Source organism: Sus scrofa, chromosome 9 (assembly GCF_000003025.6).
Source record: "Sus scrofa isolate TJ Tabasco breed Duroc chromosome 9, Sscrofa11.1, whole genome shotgun sequence".
NCBI lineage: Eukaryota > Metazoa > Chordata > Mammalia > Artiodactyla > Suidae > Sus > Sus scrofa.
The window spans coordinates 37,469,404-37,481,676 of NC_010451.4; the positions used below are offsets into that span (position 1 = coordinate 37,469,404).

At 40.1% G+C, this 12,273-nt stretch overlaps 1 protein-coding gene across 14 annotated transcripts in view; it reads left to right on the forward strand.

Moving 5' to 3' along the window:
• C9H11orf87 (chromosome 9 C11orf87 homolog) overlaps positions 1-12,273 on the forward strand; it is a 642,485-nt gene that overhangs the window by 171,966 nt on the left and 458,246 nt on the right. The window contains exon 4 of one of the 14 annotated variants that reach the window (XR_002346996.1): positions 4,485-6,402. The exons of the other annotated variants lie outside the window; for them this stretch is intronic. The gene's annotated coding sequence lies outside the window, so the exon portion shown is untranslated. Of the gene's footprint in view, positions 1-4,484; positions 6,403-12,273 lie in introns of those variants that run through there. 14 annotated transcript variants of the gene reach the window in all.

Here is a 12,273-nt window from a genome sequence, read left to right on the forward strand (position 1 = left end):
AGCTTTGGCGTGCCATCAGAGATAAACATTTATAGTGGAGGAAATGATGGAGAAATTTGGTTAGCCTCTTGTGAGAAGGATGAGGTCAGAAAATGGAAAGTTTTCTTAGTTCTTTTTCAGCTTTAATAAAAACCTTTGAACTTTGGCTGAAAGTTTTGCCTCCTCGAGAGAGATGCTCTGCAAGGAAATAGAAGAATGTTGACAGTTTGCAGGGTTTTTCACTGGAGTCTGTCTATCTGTTCTGGCAAACAGGACTCTAAGTGTGATGGAGACCTTGGGTGTATTTAATAGTTACTCAAATGCGGGAAGTTGTAGGACAGTTCAGGTTCAGTTTCTTAAGCCTGACCCACTGGAAGGGAATGAACATTCTTTACTTATGTGTGTCCCTGTTCTTGCAGAAAAGCCATTGTCCATTCATTTTCCAAATGCTTTTCACAGAACCCGAAAATTTCCTCAGTGTCTACTTAGAGGACTCGCCGTAGTGGAACTAGAGTGAGAAGGGGTGATGGGAGAGGAAGAGGCCAAGAACATGGGATTCCTGGTCTCCTAGTCCACTTTAACCAGAGTGGCTCTGCCTTGACTATTGGGGCCCCTGCTTATAACTTTGTTTAAACAAAGCACTCCTTGGCTGAACCATGGCCACTTTTTTTTTTTTTTTTTTTTTTTTTGTCTTTTTGCCATTTCTTGGGCCGCTCCCACAGCATATGGAGGTTCCCAGGCTAGGGGTCTAATCGGAGCTGTAGCTGCCAGCCTACGCCAGAGCCACAGCAATGCAGGATCCGAGCCGCGTCTGCGACCTACACCACAGCTCACGGCAACGCCGGAACCTTGACCCACTGAGCAAGGGCAGGGATTGAACCCGCAACCTCATGGTTCCTAGTCAGATTCGTTAACCACTGCGCCACGACGGGAACTCCACCATGGCCATTTTAATAGAGGCCGTGGATAGAAGGAAATAGTTAGTTCACAAATGCCTCAAAAACTCATCGTCAGGAGAGCCTTAAGGTAGGGCTTTGGTGCAGGTTCTGGCTGCAGTGATGACGTAAAGAGTCTTCTGGTTCTCTGGGCTTCAAGAGGAGAGGAAGAATATCAAACATTTGGAATAGTCGCTAAGCCCCCTGCCAGGGTTGAGGAGACAGCACAATCAATAATTTCACATTTCAGAGCATTGCCGGAATAGACTGCAAAGGCTGCTGGGACTGTAGGGAGCATCATTCAGCCCTGAAAGCAAGGGCCCCTGAGACTTCTGAAGCAGAAATTCTGTTATTGCTGGACAAAGGATGGCCGTTTCCTAGAGGCTTTGAATTTAGGGATCCTTCAATTCCTGATTCAGAAACAAAATGTCCTTGAAAGCACATGAACCCTATACCCCACCATCCTTCCTACCCCACCATCTCCCAGTTCCCAATTCCCGGGTAGTAGAGCATTGTCCTCCGTTTTGTCGCATCTTGAGGGCTGATTGAGCTCTTGAAGAAGGGATGTTGAATGCAGCTCCATTCTCACAGTTGCTCAGGCCCCAAACCTGGAATCTTCCTTGATTTTCCTACCTCACACCCAGTGTATCACCCAGTTTTGTTGGGTCTAACCTCCATATGGATTCAGAATTCCACCGTTTCCCACCACTCCCCTAACGACCACTTGGATCTCAGTTTTCTTTTCTTTTTATCCTGAAATAGTTTCTTAACTTGCATCCCCACTCCCATCATCTATTTTCAGTAGAGAGGCCAGAGTTATTAAAGTACAAGAAATATAAATCACTGTACTTCCCTTTTCACTTGTAGTGGAAGTCAATGTCTCCATAATGGCCTAAAGGGCCCCTCTACTTGATCTGCTCTTCCGTTCTTTTTCTAAACTCATATCCTATTCTCTCCAGACATACTGGCCTCCTTGTTAATCCTTGAACACTCCAGTCTTAGGGTCTTTGCACTGTCTGTTCCTCCTGTTTGTGATATTCCTTCCACAGAAGTCCACATGGTTAATTTATTCATCTCCTTCAAGCTTTTATTCAAATAATATTTTCTCAATAAAGATTTCCCTGACTACCCCTACCATACACACTTGCTACTCCTCTTACTCAGTTCTACTTTTTCTTTTTCCAAAGTATGTTTTAGTGGTCTGACCCAGATCACTTATTTATTAAGTTTATTTTGTATCTTTTTCTGACCTAATGTAAACTCTGTGAGGACAGGGTTCTTTTCAGTGTGATTGACTCCTCTATTTAAAGTCCCTAAACTCCCGCCTGGCCCTATTAAGCGCTCAATAAAAATGGAGCACTTGCTCACATGAATGATTAAGGGAATTGGACTAGATTTTTTTCTGTCTCTACTATAATGTATGATAAATTAATAAACTGGCATTTGGGCATTCAACTCAGTCTCATATGTGTTTCAGTGAATGAGAGTTATTTTCTCAGCTCTGAGCGGGATTTGGAACTTGGTGACCCAACAGTGGTTAGGGCCTTTTGAGGTTCTGCTTAATACCTGCTGATACATCGTTATATCTTCCATCTCTCAATCTACTGGTTGGATCAAGAAAATACCCATTTGGAAGAGCATGATGCATCTATTTAACTAAAATTATTGATAAGAAACTTTTTAATGTGTAAAAATATGAATTGATGAGAAGTCATGTGGTTGTGAAAGTTCTGTTTGAACCCCGATTTTAAGGTTCCCACCAACCTCTCTCATCCTTACTTTACTGCTCGTTCTGTATCTACCTGTAGAAAACATCTTCAGAAAACTGAAAGTAAGCAAGAGAGGCAGAACACATGGGCTATTATTTTTTTAAGTTTTACTGAGGTATAATTAACAATTTAAAATTGTGTATAGTTAAGTTGTGTGACTTGATTGATATACATATTCATTGTGAAATAATCACTACAATCAAGTGAATTAACATATCCATCACCTCACATCCTTACCATATATATATATATATATATATATATATATAAATATATATATATATATATATTTTTTTTTTTTTGGTGTTGGGAACATCTAAGAGATCTACCCTCATTGTAAATTTCAAGTCTACAACAGTATTGGTAACTATAGGGTCAGTATTGTACAGTAGGTATCCAGAATCTATCTATTCATCTTGTGTAACTGAAAATTTGTAGCCCTCGATCAACATATTCTCATTTTCTCTCCCTACTACCTGCCTCCCCTCCCCCGCCCCCCCCTCCCCGCCCCTGGCTACTACCATTCTACTCCTTTCTTCTGTGATTTTGACTGATTCATTTTTTTTAATTAAAAAATATTTTCTTTTTATGGCCACACCAGCATATTGAAGTTTCTGGGCCAGGGGTCAAATCAGAGCTGCAGCTGAGGTCTGCACCACAGTCATGGCAACACTGGATCCAAGCCTCATCTTCAGCCCATGCTGCAGCTTGTGGTAATGCTGGATCCTTAACCCACTGAGCAAGGCCGGGGGATCAAACCTGCATCCTCACGGAGACTATATAGGGTTCTTTGCCCACTGAGCCTCAGCAGGAATCCCTGATTTTGACTATTTTGGAGTCCATGTGTAAGTGAGATCCTGCAGCATTTGTCTTCCTGTGTCTGGCTTATTTCACTTAGCATAGTGTCCTCCAGGTTCATCTGTGTTGTCACAAATGGCAGGATTTCCTTCTTTTTATGACTGAATTATATGTATGTATATATAACATTCTTTTATATATCCATCCACTGATGGACACTTAGGTGGTATCCACATCTTGACTAAATCCACATCTTGACTAAAGCTGAAATGAACGTGCTTCCAATAAAGTGAATAAAGCTGAAATCAACATGCTTGCTGTCTTGTCTTTCTGATAATAGGCATTCTAACAGGTGTGAGGTGCTGTCTCTATGGCTTTCATCTGTATTTCCCTGATAATTAGTGAAGTAGTGCACCTTTTCAGGTACATGTTGGCCATTAGTATGTCTTCTTTTGAGAAATGCCTGTTTTTAAAAATTGGGTTATTAGGGTTTTTTTGCTATTAAATTATGTGAATTCTTCATATATTTGAATACATGTAAATATTTTCTCCTAGTACATAGATTGCCTTTTCGCTCTATTGATTGTTTCTTTGCTGTGCAGAGATTTCTTTAGTTTGATGCAATCCCACTTGTCTGTTTTTTATTGTCTGTGCTTTTGGTGTCATATCTAAAATGAACATGGACATAGGCTATTCTTTATTTTCTGGAAAGAAGAATAAACTGAGCTTCATAATAACTGAGTTCTCCTTTGAAATCCTATGCCACTCAGTAAATGTATAGGAAAAGAGTTTGAGGGCAATTAGTGGAGCAGAGGCATTCCGGAAATCAAAGCCAGAAGGCAGCCACCTAGAGCATTTCTGGGCAGAGGGCATGGTCAGTTCTTACAATGTTGATTACTATTGCTTACCACCTTTCAGACTGGAAGGAGGACACAGTCCCCCTAACGTGTGTACTAGTCAGTCTTCCATCTCCTGGACATTTCATTCTCTGTTCATTTTACAGTCTGCTCATGGACTGGATCCTGGGAAAGTGATTCCTTCTCTTCCCCAGCTCCTTCATGATGTTTGAGCATTGGGTGAGTGATTGCAATGACCCAGTTTGTTTAATATCATGTGCACAGCTGTATTGTGCATTGTTATACTGCATTAGAGTATGGTGATGGCTCTATTTGAGCATGGGAGACATTTCCTGTAATCTCTGCTGTGGTATTTGAGAATATTACTATGCTGCATGTGGACCTGCCTCAAGTACACAGTTAAAAAAGAAAAACAACACAGAACATCCAATAAATGTAATCATTTCAGAGTGGAGGGATGCAGTTCTGAATCTTGCTTTCTTTTACTTCCAAACATGTGCCTGTAAGAATTGCTCCACCAGAGGCACTGAAAATATAAATTGTGAGGAAAACTAGGTTTTATTGAATGCAATCTCTTTTGGTGGATATGGGTCAAACCAATCCTCTTAACCTCATTTTATCAGATTGAAAAGGCTTTCCTGCTCCTTATTGTATATTTCAGCTGTGATGGTGTATGTGGATAAAATACACAGTCTGAGATTACCTTCAAAGAATTTCAGGAGCTCGTAGCATATTGGCCAGGGCAGTAATGATATAAAATCCCTTGACTGCTGAATGGTTAGCAGTGCTCATTTTGTGCTCCTTTTAATGTGTCCTTTTTCTTTTGGGCCAGCTGCAGAGGAGTGATTTGGCATCTGGCTTATTAGTTGCAGGATTTAGGTTATAGGTTTAAGTTGTTTATTGGCAACATCTGGATTTCAGTAGCCAGCATCTTCACATCTTTCGACAGAGAGATTGTTCCCCAAAGGTGCTCAGTAATGGTGATGGTTATTCTTATTTCTTTCTTCTTTCTCTCCATATCTTCCTTGCAGGCTGGGCCAATCTATGTGGATGGGTAAAAAATAAACGGAGAACTTTGGGAGCAATAAAAAGCAAGAGAATTTTCAGTGCATTAGGCAAACAGCACACTAGGGTGTGCATATAGTTGCAAATGAGCTTTGGGTTTGAGGTCTCAAGCCAAGCGTGGTTGCATGGGGTCCTGGTACATGCCCCTCAGAATTGCATTCCCCATGGTCCTTTCTGGTCTGAGAGCACAAGAAGTATTCCAGGGCTTTGAATTGAGATATTTATATTCATTCCTCCTGCCCTCTATGTCTTGGTTTCTGAAGCTTAATATTTTATTGACAATCTGGTCCTTTGGATCCTTCCAGATGAGGTTGGGAACAGTGATTTTAGATGAGTTCTACCCAGAGAGAAGTGAGTTCCTCGGGGCAGACTTGGTGTCTTCAGGTGAGCAGTGTGTATCTAGATACATGTCAATAACATAGGAGGAGGAGTTAACACTAGGATAGGAAGAATGGTGGGCAGATATGTTGGAATTTAGGGAGGAAGGTGGAATTTATATCCTTATATAATGAAACAAGTAGGTGGAGATTATCATCTTGGCCTATTGTTCCTGCTACAGATAGGCCCACTGCCATTTGAGCTGATCTGGACCAGAGCACAATTCCAAACCCACATCTTGAGGCTGTACTGTTCCTTCCTTCATTCACTTCCTTATTCATACATTCATTTATCCATCTCATCCATTTCATTTATCCATCTACTTATTCAAGAAATAGTCATTTAGCACTTATGTGTAAGAGCTTGAGCCGGACCCTTTTTATATAGAGAAAAGAGCCAGTTTCCCCTTCATACTGTAGTAGGTGAGACATGGATCAGTGCTTATAGTATAGAGGGGGATTGTGCTCCAGGTAAGCACATTTCTGCACAAGAGTAAATAAGATGTACATATATATATACAGCAGAATATTACTCAGCCATAAAAAGAATGAAATAATGCCATTTGTGGCAACATGGATGAATTAATTAGAGATTATCATACTAAGTGAAGTTAGTGAAAGACAAACATCATATGAGGTCACTTATATGTGGAATCTAAAAAAGAATACAAATGAACTAATTTACAGAACAGAAACAGACTCCAAGACTTTGAAAAATTTATGGTCACCAAAGGGAACAGGTGGGATGGGAAGAATGGCCTGGGGGTTTGGGATTGGCATATGCACACTGAGGTTGTATGGAATGATTGACCAAGGGGTACTTGCTGTAGAGCACAGAGAACTCTATCCAGTATTCTGTGATGATCTATGTGGGAAAAGAATCTGAAAGGAACTGGATGTGCGTACATGTATAACTGAATCCCTTTGTTGTACAGCAGAAATGATCACCACCTTGTAAATGAACTATACTTCAATAAAACTTTTAAAAATAGAAAAAAAAAAACAAATACATCCCACACAGGCCACACAGGGATGATGCCTTGCTGAGTCTTAGCAGATGAGGAAGGGTTAGCGTGGTAAAGGAGGAGGAGAAAGGTCTTCTGGGCAGTGGGGCAGTTTTCCACCATCTGGTTGAAGATGCTTTTTTAGAACATTCTTTCTTTATCCTCAGACTGACTGGAAGAGACCTGATAATCTGGGGTCAAGTTTCCTGCATGCTCACTGAACTCACCTAAGTTTGAGTCATTTTTGCTCTGGTGATTGTTTAACTCTCAGGAAAGTACATGGAAGCCACTGCTCAGTTGATTTCAGGGAAGACTGAGATGTGTGTGCTTTTCTGGAGGTTTTGCTTTTCTTTTTAAGGAACTCATAGCAGCTTCATAATGAAATGGTTCTGATTAAAATCATCCCTACTAACTGATAAAAGTGTGAATAGTCTTTGGGATTTCATGCTATGATTTATATTCAGTGGTGAGACCTGCGGTCAGAAGATGACTGTTTACTAAGTTGGCTGGAAGGGAACTCTTAAATAAATGTTTGAGAAAATGAGTCAAATCCACAGGCCTGGCACTATTCTGTGAAATGAAGGCCTAGCTTTGATCCTTTCAGACTGGACTGACAGTGAGTCACAGCAGTGTCTTATCATTTATCCTGCTCCCAATACACCATTCCTCCTTTGCTCAGCTGCAAGGCTGTGTTTTCATTTCTGGCTTTCTCAAGATGACCGAGAGAGCTGAAGGTATTACTTGCAGACAACAGATGCTCTTTCTGACTGTCAGAGAAATTGCCAAAGGTAAATGGCCCTTTTCTAATATCAGAAGAAAGTACCTGGGCATTTTTTCCTTCTCTTTCCTGTCAGGTAAAAAAAAAAAAAATGATGGCCTGAGGTTGAACCACGGCAACTCCATCAGGTCTAGGATCTCAGTGATGAGGGAATAGGTTCCTCCTACACCTGAGATGTGGGTTTCACAAGGTTTGGTAGTAAACACTGAGTGACAAGAGGTGGCAGTTGGGTGACATGTGCCCTAAGTGATGCCTGCTCTGAAAATTCAGAGGTCCTGATTTTTAAATAGAGTTATCTGGTTTATGACAGGTCTTGAAGAAACTGTCCAGATCAGAGAAAGCTTTTAAATGGGTCAGAGGTAGCAGATGATATGCATGGTGGTGGCTGGAGAAGGCAGTTGAATCAGCAGAGGAGGAAATGTTGAGCTTATGTGGAGATTGAATCCATGACCTTGATCCCATTCCTACCAAACTCAGGCACCTGAAGGTCTCAAGGGACTGCAGGTGGGAAAGGTAAAGCAGGGATATTAACATGAAAGTGTGCTCATGGGCATCAGATGGATCTGGATTTCAGATCTGGGTCTCCCACTCATGAGCTGTGTGGTTTTAGCTGTTCCCTAACCTCTCTGCCCATTTCCTCTTACATAAAATGGAGAGAATTAATGTCAGAGCGAATAGTAAACACTGAGATGAAAAGAAGGATTGTCCAAAAATGACTAGTAAAGTTCTTGGCACTCAATAAAGGATATCTAAAAATAACAGAAAAAATTAGCCAGAAAGTGAACAACATGAATAACATAGGGCAGAAGCACGTGTAACTCCTAGGACAATGGGACACTTTTGTACAGCAATTGACTACGCAAGTGACCTCTCCACTTCAGAGTCAATAATAACAGCAATAAAAACAGCAATAACAATGACAGTTTGGATCTTAGTAGGCTTCTGATGTTATGAAATGGTGTGACTGACTGCTTGAATGCTACCTACCACATCTCTTTTTCCCCACTGGGGCCCTGAACTTGTTGTCTCATCAGCACCACCTTCCTTCCAAGTCTTGGAATTTGAAACGTTCTTATTAGCAGCACGAGGCAAGTGGATACAAAGTGGAGAGCTTGCGTCTATATTCATCAAAGATATGGGCTGATAGTTTTCTTTTTTGGTGGTATCTTTGTCTGGTTTTAGAGTTAGGGTGATGGTGGCATCATAGAATGTCTTTGGAAGTGCTCCTTCTTCTTCAACCTTTTGAAAAAGTTTAAGGAGGATGGGTACCAGATCCTCTTTATATGTTTGGTAGAATTCAACTGTGAAAAAGACAAATACCATATGATATCACTTATAACTGGAATCTAATATCCAGCACAAATGAACATCTCCACAGAAAAGAAAATCATGGACTTGGAAAATAGACTTGTGGCTGCCTGATGGGAGAGGGAGGGAGTGGGAGGGATCCAGAGCTTGGGCTTATCAGACACAATTTAGAACAGATTTACAAGGAGATCCTGCTGAGTAGCATTGAGAACTATGTCTAGATACTCATACTGCAACAGAACAAAGGGTGGGGGAAAAATAATGTAATTGTAATGTATACATGTAAGGATAACTTGATCCCCTTGCTGTACAGTGGGAAAAAAATAAATTAAAAAAATGTAAAAAAAAAAAAAAAAAAGAATTCACCCCTGAAGCCATCTGGTCCTGGACTTTTATTTGTAGGGAGTGTTTTTATGACATCTTCAATTTCATTTCTAGTGATCAGTCTGTTCAGTTGGTCTGTTTCCTCTTGATTCAGTTTTGGCAGGCTGTAAGATTCTAGAAAATTGTCCATTTCTTCCAGGTTGTCAAATTTGTTGGCATATAGTTGTTCATAGTATTCTCTTATGGTTTTTTGTATTTCTGCAGTATCCATTGTGATTTCTCCTTTTTCATTTCTAATTTTGTTTATTTGGGTTCTTTCCTCTTCTTAGTGAGTCTAGCCAGGGGTTTGTCAATTTTGTTTACTTTTTCAAAGAACCAGCTCTTGGTTTTATTAATTTTCTCTATTGTTTTTTGAATCTCTATTTTATTGATTTCCTCTTTGATCTTTATAATTTCTTTCCTTCTGCTGACTTTAGGTCTTTTTTGTTCTTCTTTTTCTAATTCATTTAGGTGGAGGGTTAAGTTGTCAATTCGAGATCTTCTTTTTTGAGGAAGGCCTGTATCGCTATGAATTCCCCTGTGAGCACTGCTTTTGCAGCCTTCCATAGATTTTGAGAGGTTGTGTCTTCATTATCGTTTGTCTCAAGGTATTTTTTAATTTCCTTCTTGATTTCTTCATTGACCCATTGGTTTTTTAATAGCATGTTGTTTAGTCTCCATGTAGTAGGTTTTTTCTCATTTCTTTTCCCATGGTTGATTTCTAGTTTCATGCCATTGTGGTCAGAGAAGATACTTGAAATAATTTCTATCTTCCTAAATTTGTTGAGGTTAGCTTTGTGTCCCAATATGTGATCGATTCTTGAGAATGTTCCATGCACACTTGAGAAGAATGTGTATTCCAATTTTTTTGGGTGTAGTGTCCTGAAGATGTCAATTAAGTCTAACTTTTCTATTGTTTCCTTTAGGATCTCTGTTGCTTTATTGGTTTTCTGTCTGGAGAATCTGTCCATTGGTGTGAGTGGGGTATGAAAGCCTCCTACTCTGATTGTATTCCCATCAATTTCTCCCTTTATGTCTGTTAATATTTGTTGTATGTATCTGGGTGCTCCTGTATTTGGGGCATATATGTTGATGATAGTAACATCCTCTCCTTGGATGGATCCCTTAATCATTAAATAGTGTCCTTCTTTGTCTTTCTTTATGTCTTTTGTTTTAAAGTCTATTTTGTCTGATATGAGTATTGCAACTCCTGCTTTCCTGTCATGTCTTTTGGCATGAAATATTTTTTCCCACCCCTTCACTTTCAATCTATATGTGTCCTTTGTCCTAAGGTGAGTTTCTTGTAGGCAGCATATTGATGGTTTTTGCCTTTTTATCCACTCAGCCACTTTGTGTCTTTTGATTGGAGCATTCAGTCCATTGACATTTAAGGTGATAATTGATAGATGATTATTTATTGCCATTTTGAACCTCGTGTTCCAGTTGATTCTATGGTTCTCCATTCTTCCTTTCTTTTTTTGGTTGGATGGTCTCCAGTTATTATCTGCTTGAGTGTTTTTTCTTTTTTCCTGCATTTTTTTGCGAATGCAGTGTTTGGTTTTGGTTTGTGGTTGCCCTGTTTTTTAAGTATGCTAACCCCTTCCTATAATTGTGTGTTTTAGCCTGATGGTCCTGTAGGTTCAAACCCTTCATTAGTATACTATTCAGCCATAAAAAAGAATGACATAATGCCATTTGCAGCAACATGGATGGAACTAGAGACTCTCATACTGAGTGAAATGAGTCAGAAAGACAAAGACAAATACCATATGATATCACTTATAACTGGAATCTAATATACAGCACAAATGAAACTTTCCACGGAAAAGATAATCATGGACTTGGAGAGTAGACTTGTGGCTGCCCTGGGGGAGAGGGAGAAAGTGGGAGGGATCAGGAGCTTGGGGTTATTGGATACACCTTGGAATGGATTTACAAGGAGATCCTGCTGAGTAGCATTGAGAACTATGTCTTGATACTTACATTGCAACAGAACAAAGGGTGGGGCAAAATGTATACATGTAAGAGGAACTTGGTCCCCATGCTGTACAGTGGAAAAAAATTAATAAAACAAGAAAAAAAAAAGTGGAGAGCTTGCTAGCTGGTCTGCAGAACAGACCTTGGCTTCAGTTCACCCAGTTGTAAACCTGTGGGGCAGCACAAAAGCACCAGAGGAAGATGGCAGGACCTGCTCTCTGGGCAGTGTATTCACTCAGCAAGGTGCATGCCTGGGAAGAGAGGTCAGAGAGCACAGAGGGACTCCTATCCATTAGGACGATATGGCCCAGTATAGACCCTGCAGCCTCTTCTTCCTTGGAGGGGAAGGGGACTTAAAACTTCTCTCCCCTCATTGAACATGGTAGATACCTTTTTCTGAAGCAGTCGTGTCTGGCTACAAATCTCAGTTCTTAACATCCCTGTTAGCAGGTCCCAGAAAGTAAGAAGCTGCTACTCTTCAGACCTAAAATGCAAGAGCATGAGCCCTCCTTTGTGAAGATTATCTTAGATGTTGCATTTCATACTGATGTTTTCTTTTCACTTTACCTTTTAAGCTTGCAGAGTATCGTTAATCATATCATACTTGATTCCAAGAGTTCTTTCTCTGGCTCTTACCTTTTTAAACTGCCCCAGCTTGGTAGATGTTACTTTATATTTTGTTTTAGAAATCCATACTAAAAAATTGGCCTTAGTAAGATATGTATCTTTATATTTTAAAAGCACTGAGTTATATTATCAGGTAAGCATTCGTGGTTTTAATGCAGAGAATCAATTTCATTTACATGTTAATAGGTCTGGGTAACATTGTAAGATCTTAGGCAAACACAGGCTTGAGGGCTCTGCTAGAATGCACTAAGGTGCAGTGCTAAAACAAAACAGATCCAGCTATATCATTATATACTCACAATTTCTCAAAAACTTCTGTATCCATGTCCTTTCTGAGGGGACAGGACAAAAAAGCCAGCTCTTATCACAGTGGGTACACGAAGTCTCTGATTCTTTTCTGTACTTTCAGAAGAAGTCTGATGACTTGATGGAAGGG